Consider the following 15,868-nt stretch of genomic DNA (forward strand, 5'->3'; position numbering starts at 1 on the left):
TAAAAGGAATTGTCCAAATGTGTGTATTTCAACATACGCCATGTATGTTGGACTATGTATTCTAAGTGTTTGTAGAAATGTCTGAATGATCTAAAGTGTAACTTATTACACTATTTACAGGCATTGAGAAGTGGTTCTCAACACTCCTATTGATGTGTATGATTTCCTTCCTGCAAGTTACATTCCTTGTTATTTAATTTCAAGCATTACTTATGCTTACATTTATGTTAAATTGATATTCTTCGAATGCTTCCGTAATTCATGATTTGAGTTGTTGTTCCATTACTATTCTAAATTGCAGTTATAAATATCTGTTGTAGTGTAATGTGTGTGGGACTATGCATTAGTCCAGGAAATCGGTAATCAGCCTTAAGTTCGTGGTTGAGGTTGCTTTCGCCACGTAGGACGTGATTAAACGAACCCGAGTCGTATTATAGTTGTCAGCAGTGGTTTGGCCATGCGGAGTGTTTGTGCACTCTATGTCGTTCAACCCAACGTGCGCTCGTGCTAGTCGAGTTCGTCAAGTAACCCGATTGTCTGATGTATGTTCACCATGTATGGACGCTATTGTTTGAATCTAGGGTACCGAACTTACCAGTGAAATCCTATTAACCATGGTACCTTGATCCGCTAAGACTCATGAGCCGGACGTGGTGGTATGGGACACTGTGGTCGAGCTGTCGGCCTACGCTGGGGTGACCAGCCTCCCCGTAGTGACCAGTGAGCAACTAAACTCGTGAGTCGATTATGGTGGTATGGGACACTATATTCGTGCTGTCGACCTACATGATTAGTGACGAGCCCTTTGTAGTGACCTCGAGCATACCTGGATACCGTATTGAGGTGACGAGCCTTAGTGTAGTAACGACGGTATGATAGGCGTGCATTGATTGGTGATGAGCCCTTTGCAACGACCTCAAACCATATGATCGTATGAGATGTCTAAGACTAACAACCCTAGTATGGATCACTGTTTGGATGGTGATATGAGAAAGGTACTTTAGCTTCCCAATCCTGTTATATGAAAAGGACTAATAACAACTTGGTAATCATGTTCATGCACTGCATTTGCATGTGCTTTGTAGACATGGTGCACTTTGAGGTGGTGTCATGCGTAACGTAAGATGAAGACGTTGAGGGTGTACGCGTGAGGGCACACATCATTCTGCTACATCCTTGCATTAACAAGAGTACTTAGGACATGTTTGATCCTTCTGCTTTATCATTACTGCTTGATTGAATTGATAACATGTTAACCTATGCCTTATTGTTCCACTGAGTTGATCACTCACTCCCACGTTCTGGGGCGGTGTTAAACACCCACCAGACTCTGTCTTAGTTGCTGATGTTGCAGATGTTGATGCGACTTCTGAGGCAGAGCGAGAGATGGATGATGATGAGGCTGCTTTCTCTTTTATGCAGTTTTCAGACGGGTTCTAGTGAGCCTCGTTCTGATGTGCGGGATGCTGGGATTTCTTTTGGAAAATTAAATGATGTAACTTGATACTTATAATTTTGATAGTAACACTTGAATTACGACCTGGTATGTATATGTATTTTAGGGATCTGCACATATACACATTTATTTCTATAAGTCTTCCGCTTGCTTTCTTCACTTATCCCTGAATTATATTTGCTATTTGGCTTAATCTATTCCATGTTTTATGCAATAATACAGACAACATATATCCATCATTCAATATGTTGCATAAGTGATGTTTTGGAACTCAAGAGCTGAGTTATGCTCAACCCCCGAATTTCAGGGTGTTACAAGTTAGTATCAGAGCATGATCTGGATTAAACCGGACCTGAGTTATGGTCACACACCGCACGCTGTCGCCACTTTAGTGTATTTGGGTGCGAGTTTATCGTAGATTGTGTGTTTGTGTTCCGTAGCTTCTATCGGTGAAAGTTTACTGAAAACGTTCGCCGAGATCGAGTCTGTGCTCTCTCCTGATCACACACAGCAACCCGAAACCTTTCCTAGACCATCCACTAATGAGTTTAGATGGTCTATATTCCCTTTTTAACCCTTCAATCTTCAAGAAATCTCTATTTGAATCAGATTTCTACCTGAATGGCCCGATAGGCTTCAAATCATGCAAGGGGCCGATCGGGGCATTTCCTGTGGGGCCCAAGGGGGACCCACATCATTCTGAGCTTAGGGGACCAGGAGGACCTTGCCAAAATTGCGAGGCATCGCCGGAAGGTCCAGAGACCGGCGAGGCCTCGTCGATCAGCGGGCCAGGCCGGGCGGGCCGGCTCGGGCCGACGTCTGTTTAGCCTAGTGTGGCCCACCCCTCCATGGTTCGGTGATTAAAACACCTTCTACACCCTACTTCCTTCACAAATTTCCCTCCGAAGCTCTCCTTTTCTTGAAAACCCTCTCCAAACTTCTCCAAATCCCTTCTAAATCTTCTTCTTCTTCCATTTTCGTGCAAACCCCATCACCCCATCTCAAAACCCTCACCCCCATTGTTGTTTATCCTTTCTTTCCTTCTCATTTGAGCTCTCACATTCTCTTTTGAGATCTCAAGTGTGTGGAAACTTCACATCCTTCCTATTTCTCTCTTTCTCTCATTTCTTATGGCCCTCTTTGAGTTCATCACGGCCATATTTTCCATTTCCTCCCTTCTTTCTTTGATGGGGAAGAAGAGAGCGCCCGTGGATGAAGCCGGGCCTAGCCGCCCAACCTGTGCACAGAGGCCGAGAGGTGCCACCGCTAGCATGTCCGCCACTCATGAATTCTAGACCAAGCGGGACCTCGATCCTCGAGCTCCCATTGGTAGAACCCTGATGGAAGAGCTTAACGGTTTGAAAATACACCCTGAAAATCATAAAACCCTAGCTTTGATCTCCTTTGCTCACCAAAATCCCTAAGCATGTTTTCTATACCCTAATCCCCAATTACAAACCCTTAAAAAGGATTAAAATTGAATTAGGCATGTAATTCCACAAAACTATGCAAGTTGGTCGATGGGAGCTTCAATCATATCGAGTGCCATCGATGACCCCTAGATGGGATCGAAGCCATCTTCAATCAGATTGATTTGGACCAAAAAACTATCCAACAAGCAAAGGCAAAAAATGGGATTTTCTTGATGGGATCGAGTGGTCTATCGATGCCATTGACAAACCTAGTTTATAAACAAATTTAAGACATTTGACAACAATCTCTACCATGTCTTCAATTACCATGAACCATAACTCCAAGCTCCATCTTTAATTGCCTCCATCATAACTCCACCATCGTCGTCGCTTCTTATGCACACTCTGCCTTCATCAAACAATCTCCAAGCCTAGAGAAGTCTCACAAAACTTGAACTTCTCTATAGGAACCACCTTCATAAGCATGTCTTCTAAATTCACGCTTGTGTGGATCTTCTCAAGAGTCACTCAGCCTTTCTCAAGCACCTGTTGGTTAAAATGATGATGAACATCAATATGTTTAGTACGAGAATGGTAAATTGAGTTCTTCGTCAAATTAATTGCACTTTCACTATCACAATTTACTAGCACGGCTTCCTCCTGAAGCCCAATCCCAACTAAACACCTTCTTTGAATGCTTTTCATCGCCATATACTCTACTTCGGTTGTAGAAAGAACCACCACAGACTGAAGCTTCGACATCCAACTGATTGCTCCACCTACTAGCACAAACAAGTAGTTGGAAGTCGATCTCTTGTTAACCACATTACCTACATAATCGACATCCACATAGCTTACCAACTTGTCCTTGGACTTTTTAAACGTCAAAACATAGTCTATTGTACCTTGAATATACTAAAGTAACTATTTCACTACCTCCTAGTGTTAGTTACCGGGGTTAGCCATGTATCTGCTCACAACACCCATTGTATGTGAAATATCAATCTCATAGAGACCATAGCATACATCAAACTGCCAACAATGCTTGAATAGGGCACACGAGACATCATTTGCTTTTCTTCACCTGTAATAGGATATTGTTCAAAGGAAAGCCTAAAGTGAGTAGCATGGGGTGTGCTAACTAGTTTCGCCTTGTCCATACCCAACTTAACCAATAGCTTAGCTTTTCAAGATATTATACCTGTGATAACCATAACTTGTTCCTCTATCTGTTTCTATGTATATTTATGCCGAGAATCTTCTTTGCAAGCCCCAAATCTTTCATTTTGAATGTCCCTAACAACTGAGTCTTCAATGTATCGATCTCAGATGTATTATGACTGGCAATAAGCATACCATCTACGTACAATACCAGCACGATGAACTTTCCATCATTCAATGTCTTGTAATAGACATAATGATCATATTCACTTCTGGTAAATCGCTGACCCATCATGTAAGTATCAAACCTTTTGTACCACTACCTAGGTGATTGTTTCAGGCCATATAACGACCTCCTTAACCTACAAACTTTATTCTTTGCTCCTTTCACTTTAAACTCTTCTGATTACTTTATCTAAATTTGCTCCTCCAACTCCCCATGAAGCAAAGCAATCTTCACATCCATCTATTCTAATTCTAAGTTGTATTCGGTAACCAATACCAATACAAATATGATAGACACTTACTTGACTATAGGAGTGAAAATCTCATTGAAATCGACACCCTCCTTCTACGTATGCCCTTTTGCAACCAATCTTGCCTTGTATCTATCACATTTCTTCTTATAAATCCACTCATAACCAATCACTTTACACCCCACTGAAAGCTTCACCAGCTCCCATGTTTCATTCATATGTAGAGAATCCATCTCGTCATGCATGATCGCTATCCACTTCTCAGCATCAAAACCATCTAATGCTTCGTGGAAGGTAGACGGATCCCCCTTATCTATAATGAGGGCAAATGCAATATTTGAGTCATCCCTATATTTGACTAGCAATTTACGATCTCTTGGTGGATTTCTTTTGAGAGGTGGTTGCTCCACCTGCTCTTGTATCTTTCTCTGTGGCTCAGGCTCTACCTATGCATTTTCTTTTTCAATTTCGACATCAATGACTATTGATTTCTTTGGTTCCTTGCATTCATCCTTACAGAACAAGGATTCTTCATCCAACATGATATCTCAACTAATTATGATCTTCCATGTGACTCGATCGTACAACCTGTAACCTTCACACCGTCACCATTGCCCACAAAAATACACTTCTTAGCCATTTGGTCTAGCTTATCTCTCTTAACCAACGGTTCATGAGAGTAAGTGCTATAATAAAATATACACAACTGTGAGTAGTCTACCTCATGACCACCCCACACATTTTCAGGAATCTTGCAGTCTATTAGCATAGACAGGGACTGATTCACCAGGTAACAAGCTGCGTTAATGACCCCCATTCATAACTCCTTGCCCAATCCAACATTACTCAACATGCTTCGAGCTCTCTCTATGAGAGTCACATTCATCCGTTCTGCCTACATTCTGCTCAAGAGTGTGCTTCACTATATTATGCCTCATGATCCCCTTATCTTTGCAAAACTGGTTGAATTCCTTTAAACTAAATTCACCTCTGTTATTAGTTCTTTATACCTTCAGTTTCTGCCATGTTTGCCTTTCAACCATCGTTTTCCACACTTTAAATGTGATAAAAAAAAATTAGATTTATTTTTGTAAAAATAAGCCCACACTTTTCTGGAGTAGTCATCGATGAATATGACAAAATACGATGACCCCCAGCAAAAACAATAGGCGACGGTCCCCATACATCTAAATGCACATACATAAGAACACCTTTACAAACCTGCTTTCCCATTTTAAAAGTTAGCATTGACTATTTACCATATATAAAATGCTTGCATATACTAAGTTCAATACTTTTAAAAATAAGAATCAAGCAACGATTAGAAAGTACCTTCATGCCACATTCGCTCATGTGGCTTAGGCGCGGATGCCACAATCGTGCCGACGTGGATTCTGCTACAGACGCTGCAGTTCCACCCATTTAAGTGTTTCTAATCAACTTGTATAGATTCCTACTCTGGTGCGCTTTCATCACAATAAGTACCCCTTTCGAAATTTTAAGAACCCTGTCATAACCAGTGAACTTACAACCAAGTACCTCAAGAGCCCTTAGAGATATCAAATTCTTCCTGAGGTTCGGAATGTGTCGAATATCTGTCAGAATACGCTCCACCCCATCGAATATTTGGATGCGCACTGAATCGATTCCAACTTTACAGTCAATGTCATTGCCCATAAAAACCTGTCCACCGTTGTACTCGTTTTATGTGGTGAACTAATCCCTGTGAGAAGTCACATGGTATGAGGCCCCCAAATCCAAAATTCAGTTGTTACTAAGGTAATCAAATTTGGATGCAGTCAAGACATCACCTCCATCCACCTCCTCTCATGATTGTACTGTGTTGGCCTCTTTTGGCACATTCTTTGATTTTTCTCCCTTTTGAGCCTTCGGGTTCCTGCAGTCCTTCTTCATATGTCCTATCATCCCACAATTCCAACACTTCATCTTGCCCTTTGCTTTTGATTTGGATCGCAATTGAGAATTGCCTTTCTCCCTTTCAATGTTCCTTCTCCTAGTAACCAACGCATCCATAGAGGTACCTCTGTTACCATCCTTCTTTCTCAATTGCTTCTCATGAAGAGATCAGATGACAATCTCTACATCGATGGTATCTCTACCATGGATCAATGTGTCTACCAGATTCCCAAAAGATGGTGGAAGCAAATTCGAGAGAATTAAGTCTTGATCTTCCTCTTCAATCTTAACCTCCGCATTCATCGGTTTATATAACAACTCACTAAATGTTCTCATGTGTTCATTAATGTTAGACCCTTCTTTCATCTTAAGATTATAGAATTATTTCTTAAGATACATACAACTACCCAAGGATTTCTTCATGTATAAACCATCTGTTTCATCCATACCCTTATGGCGGTCTTTTGATCCAAGACATTATATAGGACATTGCCTACTAGACACAATTGTATTGAGATTGTAGCCCTTTCATCTAGTTCATCCCACTCTTCATCAGTCATAGATGCAGGAAGCTTTGCCTTGCTAAGGAGAGCGTGTTGCAATCCTTGTTGAACTAAGAGGCCTCTCATCTTAGCCTTCCAAGTTCAAAGCCATTTCTCCCAGTGAACTTCTCTGTTTCACACTTAATATTAGATCCCTTAGAATACACGTTTTCATATTCAAAAACTCAAAACCCCAACATTAGCTCTGATACCACTTGTTGGGGGGACGCGTGGAAGTAACCCTGAGTTAGAATCAAATAATAAGAGATCAAACGAACCAAGCATGCAAAAAACACAAGGTTTTACGTGGAAAAACCCTCGTGGGAAAAAAACCACGTCACAAATCAACAACGAATCCACTATGATAATCAATGCTAGAAGAGATGGAAGAGCTTAACGATTCGAGAATACGCCCCAAAAACCACAAAAAACCTAGCTTTAATCTCCCTTTGCCACCAAAAGTCCTAAGCACATTTTTATTTCCTAATCCCCGATTACAAACCCTTAAAAAGGATTAAAACTGAATTAGGAAAGAAAACCCGTAATTCCGCAAAACTACACAAGTCAGTAGATGGGAGCTTCGATTATATCGAGTGCCATTGACGACCCCTCAATGGGATCGAAGCCATCTTTGATCAAATTAATTTGGACCTAAAAACTGTCCGCGAGCAAAGGCAAAAAAATGGGTTTTTCTCGATGGGATCAAGTGGGCTGTTTGATGGGGATCGACAGCTGCTCGATGGTATCACGTGGTCTGTCGATTACAGACAAATTTAAGACATCTGACAATAGATACTCCTAACCTCTCACTGCCCCTCAACTCCTGGCCTATGTATGCTTGATCTCTCTTCACTTTCTATCTTGTCCTTTCTAACCTTCCTCATTAGCACAATCATAGTTTAACTGTTGTCAAGCTCCATACGTCAAGTTTTGAGTTATAGGATTGTAGGAAAGTGTAACACCCTAAAATTCGGGGGTCGAGCATAACTCAGCTCCCGAGTTTCAAAACATCACTTATGCAACATATGTTATGATGGATGTATGTTGTCTGTATGAGTGCATAAAACATGAAATAGATTAAGCCAACTGCAAACATAATTCAGGGATAAGTGAAAGACGTAAGCGGAAGACTTAAAGAAATATATGTGTACATGTGCAAGTCCCTGTAATATGAATGCACTGCCAGGTCATAATTACAAGTGTTGATTTCAAAATATAAGTATTAAAATGAAATCATCTATTACAAAGAAAACCCAGAATCCCCGTAGATCAGGACACGGCTCACATGAACCTGCCTGAGAACTGCATAAAAGAAAATGCGTCCTCATCATCCTCATACTCCTGCTCTGCCTCAGGGGTCACGCCATCATCTGCATCTAAGACAAAGTCTGGTTGGTGTTGAAACACCGTCCCAGAATGTGGGAGTGAGTGATCAACTCAGTGGAACTATACAGTAAAAATTAACATGTTATCAAATCAATCAAGCAGTAATGATAAGGCAATACAATCAAACACGTCCCAATTACTCTTGTTAATGCAAGAATGTATGTAGAAATGATGCATGCTCTTGCCTGTACTCCCTCAGCGTCTTCATCTTACGGTACGCATGACAACCTCCCGCAGTGCCAACGACGCCAACGCACATGCAATGCGGTGCATGAACATGATTACCAAGTTGTTGTTAGTCCTTTTCATATAGCAGGATTGGGAAGCTAAGGTACCTTTCTCATATTAAGTCCCAAATAGTGATCCATTCTAGGGTCGTCAGTCCTAGACAATCTCATACAATATTGCGGTTCTAGGTCGCTGCAAAGGGCTCGTCACCAATCAATGCATGCCTATCATACCTTAGTTACTACCCTAAGGCTCGTCGCCTCAATGCAGTATCAAGGTATGCTCGAGGTCACTACAAAGGGCTTGTCACCAATCAATGTAGGCCGACAGCACGAATATAGTGTCCCATACCACCATAATCGGCTCACGAGTCTGGTGTGCTCACTAGTCACTACAGGAAGGCTGTCACCCCATCGTAGGCCGACAGCTCGACTACGGTGTCCCATATCACCATGCCCGGCTCATGAGTCTTAGAGGATCAAGGTACCATGGTTAACGGGATTGTATTGGTAAGTTTGGTACCCTAGATTCAAACAATAGCGTCCATACATAGTGTACATCCACCGAGACAATCGTGTTACTTGACGAACTCGACTAGCACGAGCGCACATTGAGTTGAATGACATAGAGTACACAAACACTCCATATGGCCAAACCACTGCCGACAACCCTAATACGACTCGGGTTCGTCAAACACGTCCTACGTGGCGAAAACAACCTCGGCCACGAACTCAAGGTTTATTACCAATTCCCTGGACTATTTCATAGTCCCAAACATCTTCAATCATAACATATATTCATATTAACAATTTAGAATAGAAATGTATCAACAATTCTAATCATACAGTATGTAAGCATTTGATGAATATCGACTTAACATGGATTTACATATAAGTAGCACGTAAAGTTAAACAACAAAGAATGGAAATTGCATGTAGAAAATCATACACACCAATAGGATAGTTGAGAATCTCTTCTCAACACCCATAAACAGAATAATATATTACACGCTAGATCATTCAGACATTTATACAAACACTTAAACTACATATTTCAATATACATGACGTATGTTGTTGATAACACACACTTGGACAATTTCTTTTGCCAAGGAGCTGATACACATACAACTAACACAAATACACGATGATTAATCATGGCAAACATATGATCGTATTTCATACGTATACGATACTTTCTACCTATACATAGAATACACAAATCTCAATATATCTCATATTTATCAGGAACGCAAAATAAACATCGCATTTAGCATGTGAAATTACACCCACAACAATAATAAACCATTAACTGACATTGAAAGCCTTGAAAACCATAACCTATATGAATATAGTCCGCACCTTAAACCAGAAAAGGCACAACAGATCTGATTCAGACGATAAGTCTTCATCAACGGCGACTAGATAACCTAAGGCATGGATAAAATAAGCTACATCAACACTTAGACAAGTCTAAGCTCTAAAACAGGTTAGGGTTTGACTGACTTACCCAAGAATGAACTTAGAATCGCCGGAATAACGATTCAAAAGTGATGGTTTAAAGACACAGAATAACAAGGAAGAATCTCAAGATGATTCACCAACTTCTCTGTTACTTTCTCTCTCTTTTCCTCTCTCTCTCTCTCTTAGCTAGGGTTAGAAAATTCGTATGGAATTGAGAGTGAGGGTTTTAAGGTCTTTATATAGGCCTAAAATGGATAAAAATAGCCCCAGGGCCAAGGTATACTTAGGTTATAACCAAATCGGGTCTATTCCGATCCAACGGAACACTTCTGGTGGTCCTTTCTCCACGTGCGGTCGGACTTAAGCTCACTGACCATGGATCTAGGTCAGGCTGAGTTTTTGTACCGATCGAATTTACAGATCAGCTATGGCAGACCAATCTCAATTCAACGGTCACCGAAACTCGATCAGGTCCACAAGCACTATGACATGCCTGGGCCATCTTCCCTGATCCGAGGGTAAATTTGGGTCAGAATCCAACGGTCAGAAAGCTTAGAATTGGCACACAAGCGACACGACTCAGATTTCATAAATTTGTATTTAATTTCTCCGCTTTCTCACACTCTTTACTCCGTATTCAAGCAAATCGACTCAGGACATCATATGGACTTGATTTTTGAGGTGATGGTCAAGCCCAACAAAGAGATTATAATTTTTTAAGATCATCGCTATCGGACTTTTGACGCGTGGTCCAGGTCCGATACAAAGTTTCCAAGTACTCCCGAGAGCAACTGGATTTAGCGTTGAATCATAGATTTCAGGGTAACATAGCGCTAACGATTCTACTGTTTTGAGTCCTGCAGATCACATTTAAAGTGATTGGTGCAAATTTCATAAGCAATTGAGTTTAGCGCCAATTAACCCACACTTAACTTCTAAGGAAAATAGAGCTAGTACTCGGGTCTTTGCACGAAATTTTCTGGGTCATTACAATCTACCCCCCTTAAAGAAAAATTTCATCCTCGAAATTCGTACCTTCTCATACTCCTCAAGGATCTGAGGGTAGCTCTTTCTGACCTCAGCTTTAGTCTCCCAAGTAGCCTCTTCTTCACTGTGATGCGTCCACAGTAATTTCACAAGAGGAATGACCTTTCTATGCAATACCTGCTCCTTCCTATCTAGGATACGCGTCGGTCGCAGTACATATGTGGCATCCTCGCTCAAATGCACTTGCTCTCAACTGATAATATGCGAAGGATCAGGAACGTACTTCTTCAGCATAGAAACATGAAATACGTTATGCACGCCCGCAAGTGGTGTGGGTAAAATAAGGTGGTATGCTACCGCTCCCACTCGATCCAGTATTTAAAATGGACTAATAAATCTCGGTGTGAGCTTTCCCTTCTTACCGAACCACAGGACTCCCTTCATAGGGAAAATCTTAAGAAATACATGGTATCCAACATCAAACTCAAGTGGTCACTGCCTCGTATCAGCGTAACTCTTCTGCCTGCTCTGGGCTGTCAGAAGTCGACGTCGAATAATGTCAACTTTCTCTGAAGTCGCCTGTACCAACTCTGGGCCAATCAAACTACGCTCGCCAACTTCTGCCTAGCAGTACGGTGCTCTACACGGGCGACCATACAATGCCTCGTAGGGAGCCATGCCGATACTCGCCTGGAAGCTATTGTTATACGCGAACTCTGTATAAGGGAGACAATCATCCCAACTGTCCTTGAAATCCAAAACACAAGCTCACAACATGTCTTCCAGAACCTGATTCACACGTTCCGTCTGCCCGTCTGTCTACGGATGAAATACAGTGCTGAACTTCAATTTCACACCCATCGCTTCCTGGATACGAGTCCAGAAGATAGATGTGAATCACGTATCTCTGTCAGACACAATCTCCAAGGGAACTCCATGCAGACGTACAATCTCCTTGATGTACAACCTAGCCAACTCGTCTGCAGAGTTTGTGACTCTGATCGGTAAGAAATGAGCCGACTTCGTCAATCGGTCGACGATCACCCAAATAGAGTCATGTCCCTTCCTCGTTCTCGGTAGCCCTGAAATAAAATCCATAGAGATGAAGTCCCACTTCCATTCTTCTATGGGCATGGGCTGAAGCAGTCTAGGAGGTCGGCGATGCTCTACCTTGACCTGCTGGCACGTGAGACAACGCGATACGAACTCAGCAATGTGAACCTTCATGTTGTCCCACCAATAGGATCTCCTCATATCTTGATACATCTTCGTACTACCTGGATGCATCGCAAGCTTAGAATTATGGGCTGACTCGAGAACCTCCTGTCTCAAGTCAGGAATATCTGGGACACATAGTCGGCCATGATATCGTAGGCCCCCATCTGAACTAACACTCCACTCGGAGTCCTCATCTGTACTAACCCGCTCTCTCATCTTCGCCAATAGCTCATCATCTGCCTGAATTGCAATGATCCTCTCGTCAATGAGGGGCTGTACTTGAATGTGTGCGATAACCTCATACGGCTCATCCACTGTAAGTTTCTGCTCAAAGCCTCGCACAAACTCTATCATGTCTCATTCAGCTATCATTAGCGGAGCTGCAAACTCTATAGCCTTCTTGCGACTCAACGCGTCTGCCACAAGGTTTGCCTTGCCCGGATGGTAAGAAACATCAAACTTAAAGTCTTTCAATGTTTCCATCCATTGGCGTTGCCTCATATTCAAGTCACGCTGCGTGAAATATACTTAAGGCTCTTGTGGTCACAAAAGAGCTCGAACTCCTCTCCGTATAGGTAATGTCTCCAGAGCTTTAATGCGAAAATGACAGCTGCCAACTCCAGGTCGTGTGTAGGGTAATTCTCTTCGTGTTTCCTCAACTGTCTCGAAGCATATGCATCACCCTGTCCTTCTGCATAAGGACACAACCCAGACCAATGTGAGAGGCGTAAGTATATATTGTATACTTAACCCCTTGCTCTGGCAATACTAACACAGGGGCGGACATCAACTTGTCCTTCAGCTCCTGAAAAGCTATTTCCGCCTTTTTATTTCAAGCAAACTTCAAATCTTTCCATGTCAACTGAGACAACGGTCTGGCTATCTTCGAGAAGTCTTGTATGAAACGTCGATAATAGCCTGCTAGACCCAGAAAGCTTCTTACCTCAGTAACCGAAACAGGCTGCTTCCAGTCCTGAACTGCAGCTACCTTAGCGAGATCGACAACTATCCCTTCCTTGGACACCACATGTCCTAGGAACTTGACTTCCTCTTTCCAGAAATCGCATTTCTTGAACTGCGCAAAAAGTTGATTCTTCCTGAGAGTATCCAAGACCGCTCTTAAGTGCTCCTCGTGCTCTTCCTGACTCATAGAGTATATCAAAATGTCATCGATAAAGACAATGACGAATCGGAATAAAAATGGCCGAAACACCCTGTTCATCAGATCCATGAACACGGCCGGTGCGTTTGTAAGACCAAACGACATCACAAGGAACTCATAATGGCCGAAATTAGTCCTGAATGCGGTCTTCTGCACGTCCTCATTCTTGACGCACAACTGATGATACCCTGACTGCAGATCAACCTTCGAAAAGTACCATGCCCCCTTCAACTGCTCAAATAGATCATCAATCCTGGGTAATGGATACTTGTTCTTCATAGTCACTTGATTTAACCTGCGATAATCTATACATAATCGCAAGAAACCATCCTTCTTCTTAACAAACAGGACAGGTGCTCCCCAAGGAGACACACTAGGTCGAATAAAACCCAACTTCAACAAACCATCTATTTGCTTCCTCAATTCCTCCATTTCACTCGGAGGCATGCGATAGGTGGGTAAAGAAATAGGTGTCGCACCAGGCATGAGATTGATAGTAAAATCAATCTCGCGCTAAGGGGGTAATCCAAGAATCAACTCGAACACATCTTCAAAAAACAGAGCAAATGACGACTACATCTGCAGCTACTCATCAGAATCAGGAGATAGAGGAGGGGCACCCTTATCCTGTAAGCAACACAAGATAGACTTCAGCGTTCGAGACATCTTCTTGAACTTATGTTTCACAAGGCCTCGAAGATCCATAATATCCTGGCGTAGGACAGCCTGACCCTCCTCAAGCCGAGCTATACGGGCATCTCTAGCGGCCTGATCTGTACCCTGCTTTGGTGTTACAGGGGGAGAACTCTCACTCGTATCCCGGGCCTCCACTTCTTCCTCTTCCTGCTCTTCTTCTTCTCCTATCTCAGCTCCACCTTCACCATTACTCTCTTCCTCATCGCTCTCAGTCTCAGCCTCACTTTCTTCAAGTGAGGCTTGTCGTCGACAAGGCCCAATGTCCATCTGATTAAGGGTCGTCTCATTAATGTAACGAACAGGTATCAGCTTTTTCGCCCCAAGCCTGTAGCCAAACTCATGTGCAAGCTTACAGATAAGTCGGCCAAATGGGAGCGATTCGGTCCTCCTATTCGAACGAGCGATAAGGACAATCTGACGCAAGATGTACGTTGGCACACAAAGCTTCTCTCCTTGCCCCACCTGATACAGAAAATCTACCATCAGGCGCATACACTCGCTGCGGTTGCTCCACCTTGGATAAACATTGAATGTGCACATATGGTGAAGCAAGCAGATGTCATCCGTCATGTTGGTAGCTAAAAGGCTTCTGTTAGGCTTCCATTCAACCAGACGACCACACAAGAACCGCGTGCGGCGATCCCTCTCGCGCACACTACTCAGATTCTTCTCACTAGCATGAACCTGCCAAGCGGCACGTTCAGAAGTCGGGATATCAAAGCGACGTTGATCATGGCCTCCCGATTTCTTCCGTAAGGGATCTTGAACTGCAAAGGCTCCAGCGAAGGTTCCCGAATGTGGGCATAGAAAGCTCGGACAGTACCCATATTGGCGCGGTATTCACCCTCAAACAGGGGACACCAACCGGCCCCTTCCAGGCGCTCCAATAAGAGAAATTCACCAAATAGTCACAGATCTACATGAGCTTCAAAAAGGACCTTACGGCTTCAGAAACTCCATGAGATAGCTCCGCCAACAGAGTTCTTCCAACGGGAGCTTGAGGATCGAGGTCCCGCTTTGTCTGAAACTCTCGAGTGGTGGTCGTGCTCGCGGCGGCACCTCTCGGCCTCCGTGCAAGGGTTGGGCGGCTAGGCCCGGCTTCATCAACGGGTGCTCTCTTCTTCCCCATGAAAGAGAGAATGGAGGAGATGGAAAATATGGCCGTAACAAGCTCAAATAAGGCCATGAAAAAAGAGAGAAAAGAGGGAAATAGAAAAAAGAATGAGGCTTCCACAAATTTGAGAACCAAAGGAAGGATTTAAGTGCTCAAATGGAAAGAAAAGAGAGGGAAAATAGTAATGGAGATGGGTTTTGAGATGGGTAGGATAGGGATGCACGAAAATGGAAGAAGAAAGGGTTTGGGGAGGAATTTTTAAGGGATTTTGAGAAAATTTTCAAGAAAAGGGAAGCTTGGAGGGTGACTTTATGAAGGAAAGAGGGTTTAGAAAGGGTTAAAATTGTGAAACCCTGGATGAGTGGGCCACACAAGACCCCACATGCGTCGGCCCGAGCCGGCCTGCTCGGCCTGGCCCGCTGGGCGGCAAGGGCTCGCCGAATCGCGAGGTCATCGCCGGTCTCTGGACAGTCTGACGATGACTTGTCATTTGGGCGAGGTCCTCCTGGCCCCTAAGCTCTAAAATGATGTGGGTCCCCCCTGGGTCCCCTTGGAATTGCCCTGATTGGGCCCTTAGTTCGATTCGACACTTATCGGGCCACTAGGAAAAGAATCTGATACAAATACACTATTACCGACTTTCTAATGGCT

Source organism: Magnolia sinica, chromosome 11 (genome assembly GCF_029962835.1).
Source record: "Magnolia sinica isolate HGM2019 chromosome 11, MsV1, whole genome shotgun sequence".
Classification (NCBI taxonomy): Eukaryota; Viridiplantae; Streptophyta; class Magnoliopsida; order Magnoliales; family Magnoliaceae; genus Magnolia; species Magnolia sinica.